This window comes from Odontomachus brunneus, unplaced genomic scaffold (genome assembly GCF_010583005.1).
Source record: "Odontomachus brunneus isolate Ranch 3 - 2012 unplaced genomic scaffold, Obru_v1 Obru_scaffold_200, whole genome shotgun sequence".
NCBI lineage: Eukaryota > Metazoa > Arthropoda > Insecta > Hymenoptera > Formicidae > Odontomachus > Odontomachus brunneus.
In genome coordinates, this window is record NW_022639650.1 from 118536 (window position 1) to 137428 (window position 18893).

Consider the following 18893-nt stretch of genomic DNA (forward strand, 5'->3'; position numbering starts at 1 on the left):
CCCCCCATTGTCAGAAGTGCGCGAGTGCCCATCTATCGATCGACGGGACGACAAATGACACGGTGGCCGGACGCGCAAGACGCCCGGAATAGCCCGTGTTGATCTATCCTGGAGGCTAGGTCCAGGTTTACATTAGGTCCACTTCCATTCCATTGATTATTCCGAATCGGTTTGCTCTCCGCTGCTGGTTCCTAACGTTTCACGACAGCACGGCCTCCTCATCGATCGCTCATCCGCTCTCGGCCGCTTTCTCATCAGCGAGTTACCCGTTCCACTCTTCGCGGCGATCCGCAAAGAGCCTGTGTAAATCATCGGACGGTTCGCGTTCTTCCTGTCGAGCCCTTTCGAACCCGACGCACAAGATGGTTTTACAATATTGACGCAGAGAAAATATTCCCGGCGGCATATTAGAGTTGGTGGATCGCGCTGTATATTGTGTAACGTTCGCCTTTAATTACTGTGTGTCGTCGTACCTGCGCCCGAGGCGAAGAGCGTTAAAAAGTTTGCTCTTTCTGTTCCGCGAGGAGAGCTCCACTTTTCTAGATATCGGAGAGATCCAAGTCGTATCGTGGATGCGACTTGTGATTATTATGCTGCTCATTACTTTCGTCTTTGTACGCTGGTCTCGTATTTCGCGGAAGGAAAACGTGCGAGCGCGGAATGAAGAAGGGACAACGTTACGGTCGAGAGCAGAAGCGGTCTACCACGACCAGAGGTTGAAAAATAATCTCATTTCGGTGGTCGAAAGGCCGTGACCGGGTGCGACCGGTCGCGGACGAGTGTCCCCAACTCGCATCTCCTTCTCCTCCTCCTCTTCCATCTCCCCCTCGTCATACACCTCGTCGTTGTCGACTGACGTTTATTTCCGGGAAAAATATTTTTAGTCGTCGACGGCAGGCGACAACGTCTGCCCGTCGTTTTGCCGATTAATAACTGCTTCTTTCTCACGAGCGGCCCCCTTCGAGCTTCTTTATACTCGCCTCAGAGGACCTCAGAGACTGCTCGGTTTCCTTGGTTCCCGTCGGGCTTCATTTGTCTGAAGGAGAAGTTAGAGCGACCACGTTTTTCCGATGCGCGCGATTAGAACGATGAGAGAAAAAAGCTGAGATTTTTCGTGATTTTTACTATGAGCGAACCGGAGCGAAACTTTTCTCCTTTGCGTTATCGAAAATACTTTATTAAATCTTGTCATTGAAAACTTCGTATCATTGATTATTCACTGGGGATGACGTACCTACGATACTTTACACAGAGAGAATATATTAGAGTTTTTTTTTTCATATTAATTTTTGTCGATTTTGCTATGTTTCTAGTAGTGCAGCAATAAACTGTCTTATTAAGAGCATACACTATTTACATATTACTATATACAAAATTTTACACTATATACAAAATTTTATGTGAAATTTAAGCAAATAAATTACAAACAAATTATAAATTAAAGATTCTACGATAAAATCAAGTAAATTAATGAAAGACATATAAGCACGGGTCTTTATTGTGCCAAAAAATTATAAACCTGACCATTCTCAGGTTTATAATTCTTTGGCACAATAAAGTGCCGTGCTTGAGGCTTTTATATGCCTTTCATTAATTTACAAAGCAAATATGTCAACAAATAATACAATTTATATGCATGTATGTGCACTTTGCATATAAAATGTCATCAAGAATTCTTGCATTTATAAATACATGTATAAATTATGCTATTTTAACACTTAAAAAAAGTGAATAAACTCAACGCGGAATAATCAAACTATCAATGGCAGTACCACACATACACACATACACACACACATATACACATTAAGTATATTAAAAATTTAACACAAGTTTCCACACGAATTAGTTTCAGCGCAAATATGTTTTATCGCGTGATAAATTTTGCTAGAAAGGTAGTAAATTTTTTAATAGCACATATGAAATAAAGGGATAGAGCTAATAACAGTCGATCGAGCTAATAACCTCGATCGATCTCGAGTAAAACTTTATAATAATTTTTATTATAAAATACTCTCGGTCTAGTCGTTTGGAAAATTTCTAAATGCGAACAGTGGGGAGCGAAATATCTCCTATTTTTCGCTAATTCCTATGAAATTGTCTGAATCGCGTTTGGGAGATCCTCTCGATGGCGGATTAAGGCGAACGTTAAATAACGAGAAGAAGAAACGAAAGCGGAAAGAAAGCCCTCCTCCTCTAATCACGTTAATGCAAGTTCAATGCCGGCGACGAGAAGTGTTTAGCGCTGTGCAAGGAACTCAATCGCTTTGATTTTTCACTTCTGGAAATTACAGTTCGCTAACCATCGGGAGAGCGAAGAGCTTTTCGCGGAAAAAGAAAAAAGAGAGCGAGAAAGCTAGAGAGAGAGAGAGAGGCACAAACGAGAGAGTCAGAGAAATTCGATTAGCTACAGTAATTTCGTCTCGCTTTATTCGACACCGAATTGCTTTCGACGCACCTTTAAAAGACCTTTATTTGAATTTATCTCGCCGGCCCATATCGAGCCAACATCTCGCGCCAAGTACATGTATATAATATATATACGCATATATGTACAGCAAAGAGCGAGACGCTACAGCATCTCTTTTACCGGAGAAGAAGGAGCTACGGAAAATATTTACCGTATTTTTTAAATAAGGCTATTTTATCGAGAATTGAAAATATCAAGAAAATGTAGCGTTCAGAGAAGATCCCGCATGTCAGAAAGTGCTTTATTAATGTAGGAAAAATACCCTGTTGTATAATATTTTCATGTTTTGCGATGAATTACTTTTTAAAATGCATTCTTTGCATATTAATAAAATATCATGACGTGCAAAACTCTCCTTTCAATATGCAATTTGCAATTCCTCGCAAATTGCTTTCAATGCTTATTCGCGCAGCCCCCCCCCCCTCTCTCTCTCTGTCTCTCTTTTCTTCCCGGTCACAAAGGACCTTTATTTGAATTTATTTCGCGCTCATATAAGTAATCCATCGTGCGCAAAGAGCAACCCTTTCGCGACGCTATTCCTCGCTCAGGAGCTCATGCATAATACATTCGCGCCCGGATGCTGGCTTACGCCGAGATAGAGAGCGGTATCATTGTTTGCGAATCATTGAATCGACCAAAAGCATTATCGTGTATCGCGCGGGAGGCACGTTTGTGTATCGGGAGCAACGAAAAATTTGGACCTGAGATGCACGGCGTTAACCCCCTCTAAGTACTAACCGTTGCAACAGCGTGTCACATTTACGGTATATAAACTAATATGAATGAAATATGAAACGACGTCGAGTGTACGTAGTCGGGACGAAAATATTCGAGGGAATAATGAAAAATTTTAAATCACGTCTGCGCGCATGTTGCTTTACCGAGATGCATAAATTTTAACGACGCGCGTTATTCCACGGTTAAGCCCTACTGAGGTGAAGCAATTTTCAAGCGACGTCGCGTAAGATCAGCGTGCTTACTAGCAAGACTTATTTGCAAGCTAAATTTCGTGTCTCCGTCGCGGTAAGACGGAATTTCACCCGTCGTGTCTCGCGAATCGCTAATCAAGCACGCGCGATGGAACTTTCTGACTTCGTTAGTCTTGTCCAGATTTCGTCAACAATACTTTGCTCGACAAACGCGATGCTTTGCACAATAAACAACGACTCCTTATCTCGCTCATTGTTTTCCGCCACAACACTCTGTGTAATATATGTCGCAAAGATATCACGTTGAAAATCAAGTGCAAAAAAAGAATATTTTTGTGGAAAAACATCTTCATTTTTTATATTTTAATCTTCAAACGGGAGCGTTAAACGAAGATAAATTACTTACAAGAATATATTCTTGTAGAATTCAATGAAGAAAAAAATCTTTGTTCTTATTATTCAAAAATAATTTTCATTAATGAAAAGCACAAAATATCGCTTTGAGAATGTTTCTAAATGTCAAAAGAAAATATCATTATTATCAAAATAATCATATTGTACTTCTTATGAGACTGCTATAACATATGTAAAATTATAATATTATTGAAACTCAAGACTTTGAAATTCTTCTAACAAATTTATATCATTGCTAATACATGAAATAATGATTGTTAATTTGAATGTATTAGTTTTAAGTAAATAAGGGAGAAGCTGGAGCATAACATACATTTAAGAGCATTATATGCTCAATCCGGTATTTTGTGCTTTCCATTGATAAAAGTGATTTGATGAATAATAAGAATACAAGTTTTTCTTCGTGAAGACTATATAAAATCTATTTTTGCAAGTAACTTATCTTCTTTTAAGGCTATGTAATCTCATTTGAAGATTAACACGTCAGAAATAAAGACAATTTCTGGATAAGGAGGTTCTTTTTTTCTGTGTAATCTTCCAACGAAAGCGCCTAACAAAACCGCGCCGAACGAGCGCAGGGACGGAGGAGCCGATAAGGTGAGCAACCGTTAACGAATTTACCGAACGCTATTGCGGCCGGTAACGTTGCTTCGAAACGGCTCAATAGAGTGTATGAATTATCTATGCGTGGGAACCGCGCGCGAAAATCCTTTAAGCAGCTTTAGCGCCGGTTTGCCATGGGGGATGCGACTGGTTCATCGGAATAGAAAATCAACAAATTTCGCGCCGCGCCGTACATCCACGTTTTAACGTAAATTTATCATTTGCTTTTATTTCGAGGAAATCCAACGAATAATCATCGCTGGACCGCGTGTGGAGCTGGAACGCGTGGGCGGGCAGATTCGAGGCGTAATTGGATCGGTTGCTTCGAAAGAAACAAGGCAATCCATTTTTTCGTGCTAAATCAACCCCTCTTTCTCTCTCTCGAACGTGTCGGCGCCCACGTATCGCAGGACACCGTGTGTAATATAGATACATCGCGCTCTCGCGAAGAGAGAAATAAGAAATCTGCAGTTCCTTAAATCGCGAACCGGCCTGCCTCGACGAAGAGCGATAAATCACCTCGGAAGTTTTTCCCACGAAAGTTTTCGCGACGGCGACGACGGCGGCGGCGACGGCGGCGCGCGGTGGATCGTCTCGATTAATCAAAAGCCGCTTATCCGAGCTGCGAATTGCCATTAATATCATTCGTCCTGAGGCACCTCGCGCGGATGTCGCGAATACATCGCTGACCGGCGACGCGCCCGGTAACTTTGCTCGCGGAGTGAAAAATTACCGTCCGCGACGACGGCGGACAATTCGAAGAGAACGTAAATTTGGCCAAAGTACTTCGAGTTCCCGCGATTAATCCGTCAACGGATTACGCGACATGCGGGATGTATCACCCGACGGGAAATTTACCTCAGGTCCTGATCAGGTTGGTCTCAATCGGATGTCTGGGATTTACACAAGGCGATGTTGTCCAGTCCTGATTATTTATTAATGAAGTCTTAACTACACTTCAACTCCACCGTAAGAACTTTGTTTCTGCGGGCGTTACGATTTATGTAACAGCATATAATTTTATTTTTTTATAAAAATTTAATTTTTTATTCACTGAAGAGGGTCGAATTTACAACCGAAACGTTTGTATACATCTATTACTTATACAGGGTGTCCCAGATCACCTTCACAATCTCTCGTGAGGGCGGAAAGCGGATTGAGATGAACACAAAAGTCCTATACTATTTTGCGATATTCGCAATAATAGTCGAGATATTAATTAAAAAAGATTGGTGAATGATAATGCGCGATATGGTAGATAAGCTGCAATTGCGCCATCTACCGTTGTATACTTATACATTAAGTTAAACTGAACAAAAAAGTCCTCTACCATTTTGCAAATGACAACATAGATTTTTAGATATTAATCAAAGAAAATTGTTACATGATTATGTACCATAATGCACAAATTTTCTTTAATTAATATCTAAAAATCTATGTTGTTATTTGCAAAATGGTAGAGGACTTTTTTGTTCAGTTTGACTTAATGTACAAGTATACAACGGCAGATGGCGCAATTGCAGCTCATATACCACATTGCACGTGATCATTCATCAATCTTTTTTAATTAATATGAGATTTATTGCGAATATCGCAAAACGGTATTGGACTTTTGTGTTCATTTCAATCCGCTTTACGTCCTCACAAGAGATTGTGAAGATAATTTGGGACACCCTGTATATTAGTAGAATATAAAAATAATTCCCGCACACGTTATATCTTGCGTTAACTCTTATAGGCCTTAATTTTATATTTTTTGAAAGTCCTAACTATTAATAATCCCTATTATTAAAGTTCTGATTATAATGCTGTGGTTTATGATTCATCAGGGTCCGCGCGATAACACCTTGCACAAACCAGATAACTGATTAGAGTGAACGCGATCGTGAAATGAATTTCTAGTCGGGCGGAAATGGATATTTTCCCGTAAGGGGGAAAATGACCATTAACGCCGGAAACGACGTTTCGGTTTACGCATTCGGAGTTTCCAGAGCGTAAAAAAAATGCGCCGAGCAATTCTTGCGCGATGCACGGTTAATGCGCGAGAAAAGGGTTTAATGATCTGTCGAGGGAACGTCGTTTATTACACGAATGTGGCTATGTTGCGGTTTCTGATCGACATGATGGAGAAGTTTTCAGCGTTTCAGCGAAGGAGATCGGGATGGAGGAGAATTTCTCCCGGTTCTTGAAATTTCTCGCGCCACGCAAGCGGGGAAATAATTTCGATGTTGGGAGCGATTGTACGCGAAAAGACGCTCATTTTCTCTTACCCAATTGCGAGTGAAGTTTTAATAGACCTGTAAATCGCGGATTAATTACAAAAAAAAGAAGGAAAACAAATAGCTCACGTTGAACGCGAAGATTTTTCTGTGCGAGTCGTAAACAACTTCGAGATATTGATCAAAGAAAAATCGACTTGCGGTCAAAGAGAGCCTATTAGATAGTTTACTCGGCTCCACATTGTATCCTGTCATTAAACGCGAGACTCTGATCTTGCTAGACACGCAGAGTTCTCTCTGTCAAACGTTGCTCCGCATTGCAAATATCGGCATCGCAATCGAACGAACCGCACAAATTCAATGCAAACTCGGTCACCGAGTGAGCAGGACGGAATGGCACGCGCCATAGCCGTTTGGGAAACTTTTGCCGAGTTTCAGAGTCGCACGGAAGTATACTCGATAAGGAAGAATCCGAAAGGTTCGTCCAAGTTTATCGTGTTCCGCACAAGGAACATGCATTTCGAGCGTATCGCGACGCGATTCCGAACGAAATTTCGTAGTTTTGCCGTTTCACGATCGAGACATGGTCTTCTGGGTCCAATGAATAGGGGAAAATTGAGATTTTTGCATACAGAGAGAGAGAGAGAGAGAGAGAGAGAGAGAGAGAGAGAGAGAGAAAAAGCAGTTCGAGTAGTTCAGTAGCTGAAATTGAATGTAAAGCTACTTCCCGCTCCGTGCCATCTTGCAATGCGATAACGATTCCTATCGAATTCATGTCACGATACTAATTGCTCGCGTTCGCAACTCAACTCTCCAACGATCCTCGATGTGCGCATGGAACGTTTACGGTCTCACTCTCGCAGTTGTGTTTCCGTTGAGAAACTTAGTTTGAGACTAGTTCCTTGAGATGCGATACGGCTCGGTAGACTGATCTTGAGAGTCAACTTGGTATTCGCGAGTTCGTGAATTTCTCGTAATTTCTCGTAATTTCGATTTTAACGAGCCCAGATGTGGCTCGTCTTAATTCTAGTGTGGAAATTTTGGGAGACGGAATCGCATGAAGTCAATGTGCACCGATGGAAATTTAAATTCGGGTTCGGTGGTAACAGTAACAAGGCTAGACAAGGATGAGAAATAGGTATTGGCGTTGATTCAAGATGAGAATAACAATTTTAGGAGCATCATTAGACACGAAATACAGCAATTGCAAGCATCTACATTAGATTCTAAGACTGGCGTTGTGACGAGTAGAAAATTTATTTGTCTTAGCGTTTTCTAAAGTCTGATGATTGACTGCATTGCAAAACATAAAAAATTAAAAATTCTGTAAAAATATTTATGTATCCTAGCGATCCTTAAAGTTTTAAGAATCTTTAAATTTTTAAGAAAAACCTAATATTTTCATAAAATTTTAAAATAGGACTGAGAGCGCAGTGTTCGTTAAAATCGGAGTCGTCGTATATAACAAATTATTTCACGAACTTGGAATTATGTGTGTATATTTGAAAATACATAATAACGTCATGTAACACTCAGTTACGGAAGAGTATATGTGAGTATATGTTTATAGTTGTGAATTATTTTAGATCTTTGAGTGTAATTGGTTACAGATTCGCATTCTTAAATTGTTATTCGATTGTTTAAGCGAATATTTGTTACATGAAATAAATGTAACAATTATAGGTGTATACTGAGACTTAAAAGATTACGGACTACAAATGCGGGCCTAAATGTTTTCAATGTTAGATTGTCCTCTTATCTATTTCCTAGATTATCCAGTAAATTCGTCAACTATCGATTAAGATCGAGAACTACCTGTATAATAAACTGATCTTACACACCTGGACATATATGATATATCGCTGCTCATATATCTCAGTATCCAGCATCCTGACTGCCCTTCACTCCGTCATGGCACACTAAAGCTACACTGAGGGAAAAATACTTGAAGATCTATTTATGGAATATAAAGTTTATTTACACAGAAATAAACTCTATATTCTACAGATATAAATTTTCAGTATTTTTTTCTCAGTGTAATACTAACACTCGGATATATGACCAGAGAAATGTGTGTTAATTAACGCGACGCCGATTAAAAAAACCTGATTAAATGGCCAGTGACATGTTTTAATTATCCGGCGAGAAAATGAAAAATAACGTAACGAGGTACGTAAATCATGCTATGTGTGTCGCTTGCCGGTTCAAAACACAATGGAAACACTCGGAAAAGTACGTGACGCACGAGACTATGTTTGACCGCCTTGAAGGCTCCCGGGATGTTTTGAGAGTGTGACTGTTGTGATCATTCAGCCGTTCAACGACAACAGTTGGTGGAGGATGGTTCTGCTGATTGTTTCGATACTCTCGTGCGTCACATATACTCTTCCGTAACTGAGTGTTACATGACGTTATTATGTATTTTCAAATATACACACATATAATTCCAAGTTCGTGAAATAATTTGTTATATACGACGACTCCGATTTTAACGAATACTGCGCTCTCAGTCCTAACTATTTTAAAATTTTATGAAAATATTAGGTTTTTCTTAAAAATTTAAAGATTCTTAAAACTTTAAGGATCGCTAGGATATACAAGTATTTTTACAGGATTTTTAATTTTTTATGTTTTGCAATGCAGTCAATCATCAGACTTTAAAAAACGCTAAGACAAATAAATTTTCTACGCGTTAAACAATAGTCCAGCATGTTGGACATATAGACACTTCAAATATAAGGAAAGTTAGGAGTTATAGACTTGGAAAAATGTCCAACTAACTGGATGCTGAAACTAAAAAGGATAAGTACCGGCCTTAGAACTTGATGTAAATCTCGTAAGTACTGTTCTTTGCGTCCAATAATTCTCCTTGCACTGCAAGTCCTATCTTGGACACCTCCTTTTTCTTGAACTTTTAAATTTGCAAATACTACTGAAATAATTAACGCCAATATAAAAATAATAGTAAAAATATAGAATAAAGTGAATAAAGAAAATTTTATGTTATATTCATCTATTAATCACATATATATTATTTGTATATATTAATTATTTAATATTTGCTTATTGTACACAATATTTGTAATTATGCGAGCTATACAATATTTTGCTCATTAAAATAACTAATAGAGATTAAATGCAAATAGAATATCGAGATAATATAATATCAAATAATTGTGAAAGAAATCCTACTCGAAGATAATATTCAACGCGGAAAGAAAACGGCAATAAGTAATTATTTGTAGCACCAAAGTAAGACAATAATCTATATAGTTTTGTATTTGGAGATTCTACTAGTCCTTTAAATACGATTAAATTTGCAGGATTAATGTAAAGCTACCATTTCGTTTCGTGTGATTTCACAGACTTTCACGATCGACACTTTAAGTTACTTTACCACTGTAACAGTGCACTCTGACACTTGTCGTTCGTTGAGGACTAAAGAGAAACGCGTGCCGAGAGACCGACAATTACAATAGAAGCGGAAGTCGGGCCTTGTTTCTCTCACCGCATAGTTACACGTTACTACACGTCTCGTTCTCTTTTCACTTCCTTTCTCTCTTTCTCTCTCTCTCTCACTCTCTTCTATCTCGTTCTGGCTTTTTAGTGCCGACCGCCGTGATAAATTAGTCGAAGCTGTTAGCGCAGCGCTCGTTTACTTTTCGTTCGTTAGTTACAAGTCCAAACGTGCTTTTCTTGTTGTCACGCGCCACATCTCTCTGATGCTCGCGAATCTCGTCGATCACCGCTACTTATTAATCTTTATTCACCCTACCAATTACTTCTACACACAGCAATAGTCTGTACGCTCAGTAACCAAACTACTTCACCTCGCTCTCACTAGTTTCGCCAATTTGAAACATTCTTCAGCGTATGAACTCGTGTTCAAATCAATCGCTCAGTTGAACAATTGCGCAGTTTCGCGCTCTGAATATACGTTTATATTCATATTGATTATTAAAAAAAAATGCATTGGTATACATAGGTTCTGAATGCACGTGCATTTATTTAATATTAAAAATGCGTTTTGGAATGCACCGGGCGTGCTTTTGAATTCGAACGTGAAATATGAGATGCGAGTGCGAGGGTACGAGCGGCAAACGGCGGGGTTTAAAAGGTAAAGGGAATCGTCACGGAGGCGCGTCGTATCTGGAGCAAGGCGCGCGTGCAAAGGACATGGATGCGCCTGCTCCCTCATCGATCAGCAGTTCTGCGAAAAACGAGTGAAATGGAGTACACGCGATAGTGCATAAAATACGACGAATATCACCCACCCTCCGCGGCCCTCCCTGGCCCTCCGTGCGCCACGACCTTTATTCGAGAGGAGCTCTGTCGTTCCGCGCGAGGGTATCAATCTATCGATATACCGATATATCGGCATACCGGGCTGCTCTTTGAAATATCGACACGCTCATCTCGCTTTGTTACGCCACTCCGTTATTGGCCGTACGCGCCGCAAAAATCCGTCCAACTCTCCGCGAGGAATATTTTCGCATTAAACGCGTATATATTCGCGTCGATACGTGATGGATTAGAAAGCATATCGCATCTTGGCGGCGGTAACGCGAAATGAAACATTTTTCAGCGAATGTTTCCGAGAATTCCGAGCGACAGGAGGGATAGCGAATGTTACTTGATAAAAGGAAAAACGTAATATTGCAAATTAGCGAGTCGGAACTTCCGAATGTTCTCCGCATTACACAGTGCGTAAAATTACGAATAGAATATTCTGCTTTGAATTTGGTCGCGAATTGTTCCGAGTCGAAATTTTGATCCCACCTCAATATTCCATTTGACGCTCATTTTCCAGCGAATGCTTGCAACGATTCCGAGCGACGGGAGAAGTAACGAATGTTACTTGATAAAGTTAAAAAGATAAAAGTAAATTAGCGAGTCAGAATCTCCGGATATTCTCCGCGTTATACGGCGTACAAAATGGCGAATGGACTTTCGCCTCGAGTTCGGTCGTGAGTTATCCCAAGTAGAAATTTTGTTTCTACTTTTGACTTCAGTATTCCACTTGATACTCTGAAGCTTATATCAATTCTTTTCTTGGTTCTATTTAACATACTAACTTTGCTGAGAGGTTCTCTTTAGAAGGTACAAGTGACATTTTGTCCATCTTCTGCCATTTAAAGGCGTCAAGCGGGATTTTCCACGTGTAGTTACACATACACTGATGCTTGAGAATATATAAACGTTAAGAGCGAAGAAATAAAGAAGGAAAAAATCAAATTTGAGAAAACAAAATGAAAGTAAGATAGAAGGCGTAATAAACCAACTGTGAAACGCGAAAAGCTAAACTCTTAATGCTTTGCTTAAAGATTCAAATTACAAGCTTTACAAGATCTTAACTTAACGTCTGAAAGGAGAGAGCTCGCTTTAGCATTCGTCTTCTGCTTATATTCTTACCTCACGCCTATGACTCATACATTTTCAATTTCCTCGTTTTAATTCGGACGATTTTGCAGAACTTCGAGTTTAAACCTTGCTTAACGACTCCAGACTTATATTAGAGTTTAATAAGGCTAAAATTTCGACTCGGGATGGATCTCTCGTCTCAGGCCGAACTTCAGTTTCACGCGAACGTGGAAATGCAAGATCGATCATCTCGTATTACAACTTACACGCCGCGATTATTGATATGTAAAATTGCGGGTCGAACGAGCGCGCAGCGTCGAGGAAGAAATAACCGCGATCAATTAGGTCATCCCCTCGATACCTTCCCCGTTCTTCGTCGATCGCGCCCCCGACCGATCGTAGATTTACACTCGCCCGCGCACTCGCGAATAATACCTCGCGTTCGCCCAGCGAGAAGTAATTTTCCGGAGCTCCACGGCGGCTGATTGGATTTCGTATTCCCGATTAGTCTGCCTATCCACACAGGCGGCGGTCCGGGAAATGAAAGTGCGATTCGCGAGATTTGCGCGCGCGCGCACGACGGAATCTTCGTTGATAATGACGAGGAGGAAACCTCCCGTCGTTGTCGCGAAAATGGAACGCAAGCGATAACGATACGTCAAGCGCGCAGGCAACGACATTATCGATTCGACTACGGATTCGACTGGAATCGTCGTAACGAACCGAGCGAGAGATTAAAACAAGATTACGAAGACTCGATCATCTTTTAATTCATCAGGCAGGGAGAGAGAAGGCACAAATCCGTCGTTAACAAATCGCGACGATCTCTCAATTATCCTTTTACTTTGTAAGTTTATTACTTTATTACTTTGTTCTTTAATTTATTCTGTTCTCGCGTTTTTTGCGCTTCGTTTCGTCCAACTCGTTTCATCCTTTGTGGTTTACAGTTTTACACGTAATATGGTTCAATATACATTTTTTTTTGTTTTCACTTAGACTCGCGATATGGCGAATCAGGTTTGTCATTTGTCTTAAATAATTTATTTTACGCACGTCGATAAAAACTGATGTTTGAACACTCGGTCTCTGAGATAATTTTGTAAATCCGGAGAATGTTACGAAACAGTTTTCAATTCGCGCATTCCACGCGATAATATAGAGACGCACATTTTCGTGAAAATTATACGCGTATAATACGAGCAATAATACCTTCAAGAGCATTATATTCAGATAATATTAACAATTTAATTATGTTCTGCTTATTGAGATTCATCATTTTTTTACGAACGATTAAGCCGCGCGATTATGAGCTACTTTGATTGCTACTCGTCTGAATTGCGAATGGATTTTGATTTCCATCATATTAAAATAATTAAATTATCGCAGGACATTATTCACATGCTTCATCGGGAGATATTGATGGAAACAAAATTAATTCGCGACGTGGAATACGATATTAACGATTCCAGCGTCAACGAATGGAGTATAAATTAACATAACCGCGAGAATATTTAATTGGAGAAAAAAGAAAACACTTCTTCCCATTAAAAATATTGCACGGTTATTCGTGCCTTTGTCATTTCATGCAATAACAAAAAAACTCTGATACACATACACACGTAATATATAAAATAAAATATATAATATCGCAATACGTGATGCTGCAAATGGCAACGACAAGACCAATATAGTACACTGAAAAATATTATTTTTGTATTTGGAACTGAAATATTTAGCACATATGATTTTATTGGCATTGCCATGTTTTTATTTGTGTCAAATATATTTATTGAGAAAGCAAAATATACGTTTAAATTTTCTACTTGCAGTCACCAAACATTTCATTGATCGCATGTTAATCAAATTATGATCCAGTGTATCAAATGTTCGTTCCACCAAAACAAAATCCGTTCAACAAAATCCCTTTTTTTCGATGTATCCTCTCTCTTCCATTTTATCTTTTAGCAGTACAGCTATGAGAGATGGAAGCTCAAAAGAAAAATCAAACCGTACGCCTCGAAGTTCCACGTGCCAAACGATCGGAAACGAACGGTAAATCGCCATTACCACATGTGCGCCAGATTTTCCAGAAAACACCGTGTGTGCACAAGTCACTCTCGTGTGTTCTCTCGCATTCTCATGTTGCAGATATTTGGTCCGCGGTCGGTTCCGTTTGTCGGGTTTTTGCGTGAGCAAATTGTACGGGATAGAAGGCGCGCAGAAAGGAGGACGAGAAGCGGTGAGGCGGGAGGGAGCGACGAGGGAAGCAATAGGTGGGCACGGCGGCTTGTTACGGAGAAACGTTATTACGTCCGACACTTTATTCGGCTGGCGCGAGGCATTCCGCCGAATTCCGCGAGTGCCGCGAGCGCACGCGCGATGTAATTTACCGCATACGTAAGAGTAACGTACGTATTCCGTACGAACCGTACCGATCGTACTGTCGAGATAATTACAATGCGGCGAGCGGCAGTAACGCGCGCGCGAGTGCCGCGTCTGCCCCACTACCCCTGCGTCACTCCCTCTGTCTTTGATAAGGAACCTCGCGCTGATTGCAATTTAGACACGACGCGACGCGGCTTGTAATTGGGATGAGCGTCCTCCAAAAAGGACCCAAACGTCACTCCCGCAAATTAGACCCGGATTAGTTTCACTGCACTAACTGGATTTAACCAGCTTGGAGGAGCGGCCGCCTGGACGACACGTGTCACCCAGCCTTCTTCTCCTTCGATGTCTCCCTGCGACACTGAGACCCGCGATTCAAGCGATCTCCCACGAACTAACGTTACGACGTTGTGATGCGTCGTCGGACGACGCAGACGAGACGAGTATGCGAGAGAGATTCGTCTGAGAAAATTACACAGGCGTCTCTCGCGGAACACGCGAGAGACGAGAAGATATGTAGATAAGACATATGAAATATAAAGTAGCGCACATGGTGCACGCCAACGCACCCGTTCTCGTTTCCACTCGAGGCACGATCCTTTGAGACTCATCACGCGCGTGTCGATGAAAGAATTTCGAGATTCCTCACTGTCAGATACGCACGAGATATTCGTTGTGACGTATAAACCGAAAGAAAAGATAAGTTTGAGAAAAGAGACAAGTTTGTGACTAGTTAGCGAGATTGTACAAGGAGAGAATATTATATTATAGTTTCTCTTTTCTTCTGATATATATATATAAATTCTTTTCAATTTTACAATGTGTTTCTACTAGCGCGAGAATAGAGACTGTAAAGTCTACACAGGAGAAAAGAATTATTTAAACATTAAAAATTTATTAATTATTTTTAGGTGAATGTCATTAACATATTTACTTAAATCACAATTTTCTTCATTTAAATAGTGTATTGTTTACTTAAACCGAGAAATATTTGTTAATTTTTAGATATTTTTTTTCGGTGTACCTTGCTGAGGAATATATAATGAGAGAGAAAAATGGTTTATCTAACTAAATTTAGAGTTATTTTTAGCTCCAGTCATATTTTTGAGTTGTTCTAACATGAAAATGGTACACGAATATTGTAGTAAAAATTATTACGCAACTTTAGTAATCCGGCAATAGACTGTCACTATTACGAAAATTATAATAAAACATAGTAAAAATGACTATAAATGTAGTAAGAGTTATCATGTTTATGGTTATTTATGTTTTATTATAATTTTCGTAATAGCGCCTGTCTATTCTTGAAATACTAAAATTGCATTATAATTTTTACTACAATATTTTCTCCGTATAGTAACATTCATGTAAGATCATTATCCCTAACATTATAGGAATTTATTAAAAAAATAGCTTTTTCAACTATAATTAAAAAAGTTTTCTTAACTATAATTTATAATAGTTGTATCTCTATGTAATTACAGTCACGAATACCAAGCTTTGTCTCAGTGCAGTAAATCTCGTTAGAATTTTATTACGTCTTGCTAGAAATTTTCCAACTATGTACACTTCAGTTTCGAAGTATAAACAGCACACAAAATGAAAGAATAGTCAATTGCTGCGGAATGTCGATCTATTCTTTAGAATCATAATATTTGATATATACTAACTTTTACTGTAATATCCTCTCCGTGTACAGAACGTCACACAACTGGGATGTCGAACAAACTTTCATGAAAGATTCTCCGACTAATTTCGTATTTCGATTTCCCTCCGCGGGAATTATCGAGGAGAATTATCTATCGTGACTTTTCACTCATCGACGCGTAAATAAACGATAAAAGCTCGATTTCCTCGATGTCTTTAAAAGTCTATTAAATCTTAATTGAGTTTAATCTTTATTTGAGGACAGTTTAAACTGAGGTTAAGACGATATGATATCATCGACGTTGGCGGAAACGGATATTAGACGAATAATTACTCCGCAGGCGTCCAACATTCCCGACGACACGTTCTCCCATCGCGGCATACCGAAATGACGGAGATATTTAGCTGGTCACGATGAGAAAGACGTCCTGTATACCCGGTGGTCTTCTCGGACACGTAAAACTCCCCGTATGTATATGCGCGCGCGAATCCAACAAGCTCGCTCAAAGGAGACATAACCGTGGATACGTGTACACACATGTACGCGGCAATCTCGTTACGAGGCTAAAGCGTCTCTCTCTCCGCCTCTCGCGACATTCGAAAGGCGCCCAGACCAAAAGCAATTTCGCTTAAACCCACCTCTCTGTGCCGCTCAAGGCGTCCGTCTCACCCTCCCGCTGTTTTTTCCTTCCTTCCTCTTTCGTTCCGTCTAACCCTCCTGCACTTCCGGGAGCCGTTCTCATGTGCCAAAATAGCGCCAGCACCCGCTAAAGGCCAATGCACCGTTCGCGAGCTCGCCGATAAGAAAATTCAATCGCGCCGCGCGCGGTGTCGAAAGGGCGAGTAACTCCGAGGATCCCTCCCGTTCCTACCCTTTGTCGTCGAAAATTCCATCTACGAGGCCCGCCGCGACTCATTTAAAATTAACATTCGCCGGCGAGCCATACATTTTAATGCGGCTTGACTCTCTCCTCGCGAGAAAACTTTTCGGATCGATTTGTCGATTTTTCCCTCCCGGTAAAAGCTGAGATAATATTTCGAGACGGAGGGAGGGAGAAGGGGACGTGGGACGAAACGAGACTCGCCGCGAATAATCCTGCTCGAAACGCCACGTGAGTCATGAGAATTCGTCTGAGGAGAATTACACGCGAGACCCTCGTCGCAATTCAACCCGTCCGAAGAGTCGATCGTTCACTTCTGATTACCTCATGAATAAAGTATAATTTCACCATCACGTATAAATCGCATTCTTGCCGTCTCGCCGTGACCGTAACACCGGCACTTGAAAGTTGTAAATGGCCGAAACACCGGCGGAATGAGCGTGTGCGCAAGGGTTAACAACAATTCTCGCAGCGCGGGCTAATAACGTCGTAACGACGCCGTAATCTCGTGAAATACCCTCTGTATAATCTATCCTACTTACGCTCCATTAAGTCACACTCGCCACGAGTTAGGTTATAATATTATTAGCATATTTTTTCCCGCGTCCACGGGCTCGTGTCGTTTTTATTCTGGTGGCCGGCGGCAGTTTGACGTACTCGAATAAGTGATTCCCTCTTAACGAGGATAAATTGTTTATCGCGGATAAACACGCTCGCGCGTAATTCTGCCGCGCGCTCATAACTGGTGGTGGATCGAGCGGCATTAAGAAGCGATTATGCGCGATAACGAGCAATTTAACGTCAATGCGCTGCCGACGATCGCACACGTGTAACACGATCGACCCTCGGCGTCAATCGAGCGCGAGATGTTCCGAGCGCGTTAGACAACCCACTCGTCAAGACACCTAAACCCGTCTCTCATTGACGATCGAGAGATCCGGCAGCCGTTTCGCAGACGCGGGGGACGCAACCCCCCGCCGACCGCGAGTTCAACGACAACAGAACTCGCGCGGACGGCGACGGCAGCTATTTCAGTATCATAATCGATTCAAGTGCTTCGTTCATGTGCAAATGGAAGTATGATAAGCACCGTTTATGTAAACAACAGAAAACAATGTGATGAACGTTAAAGTGAATTATCCAAATGGAAGCAGAAAATTATTATTGATAACAATTGCCGACGCGTCGCGTTCGTTGGAAGAAGTGAGAAGTGAACCAGACGTTGAGAGAAAAAGTTTTGCCAATTTAACAAAATACCCGCGACAAATGGTTTGTTAATATAGAACAGCAAATGGTTCCGCGGTGAAGGGACAAATGATTCATTACTTTCAATTTGCTGCCCTCTAAGCAATATTTCTGTATAATGGAGACATAATTAACCCCAACCAAGTTAAGTAGACAAAAACAAATATGACTTGTGCACTGAGAAAAAAATACTTGAAAATTTATTTGTGTGATCCAAAGTTTATTTCTATGAAATAAAGTATATTTTCGTAAAATAAAATTTACTTTTGTGTGAAATAAACTTTTATCCTAAGAATAAATTTTCAAGTATTTTTTTTCTCGGTGTATCTCTGACAATACATGTTTGTTAAAACAACAAATGACGAGAAACGATTTGCAACGATGACTATTCGATCTGTTTCCCCAACAGTCGTCAAACTGCAAGCGCGCTTTTGTTCTAATAACAGACGGATTTTTTCCACATGAAAATGTTTGACACGCGTTACAAGCCGTTTCGCGATCATGGAGGATTACAATTTCAATAAGAATCCGCGAACTGTTCTCCGCCGTGCAGGGAACCGTTAGAGAAAATTTCGGCGGATGTGAAGCGACCTTAACGCGAGGTTATCCGGCGAAACGTGGGAAATTGTTCGGCGCTATCATTACGGACGTTTCTCCCTAAGCGCTTAATAATGGTACGTGGCATCTACGACGACGTTTCACGTACGCTGATAGGATTATCTCGAGCGAGTGCACATTT

The 18893-nt window shown here is 40.6% G+C and overlaps 1 protein-coding gene across 4 annotated transcripts in view; it reads right to left on the reverse strand.

The window, feature by feature from the left end:
- The window catches only part of LOC116852062 (protein-tyrosine sulfotransferase), a 109715-nt gene that overhangs the window by 57028 nt on the left and 33794 nt on the right, over nt 1–18893 (reverse strand). The gene's annotated exons all lie outside the window — the stretch shown is intronic.